Here is a 326-nt window from a genome sequence, read left to right on the forward strand (position 1 = left end):
CGGTGAAAATTTGATCCATAAAAGTGAAAAAAAAAACTCGTGCCAAATCGCCCTCAGCCGAAACGCGGGTCCCAGCGCCCGAAGACTTTCGGACATCACGCGGACCAGCATCCCACCTCCTCTCGTCATACACACCCGCACATGACCACCCATTATACACAAGGGCGCCCGCTGATGCTCCCTCCTCCCCTCCACCCCCTCTATCTCCTCATCACCCCCTCCCCCCGCTGCACCGACCACCCAAACAAACTAATTTCATGCTCTAATTCAGAGCTCTATCACAAGCTGTCACCTCCAGCAGCCAGGTAGGCCAACACACAGCGTTA

The sequence above is a fragment of the Penaeus monodon genome, chromosome 29, assembly GCF_015228065.2.
Source record: "Penaeus monodon isolate SGIC_2016 chromosome 29, NSTDA_Pmon_1, whole genome shotgun sequence".
Taxonomy (NCBI): Eukaryota; Metazoa; Arthropoda; class Malacostraca; order Decapoda; family Penaeidae; genus Penaeus; species Penaeus monodon.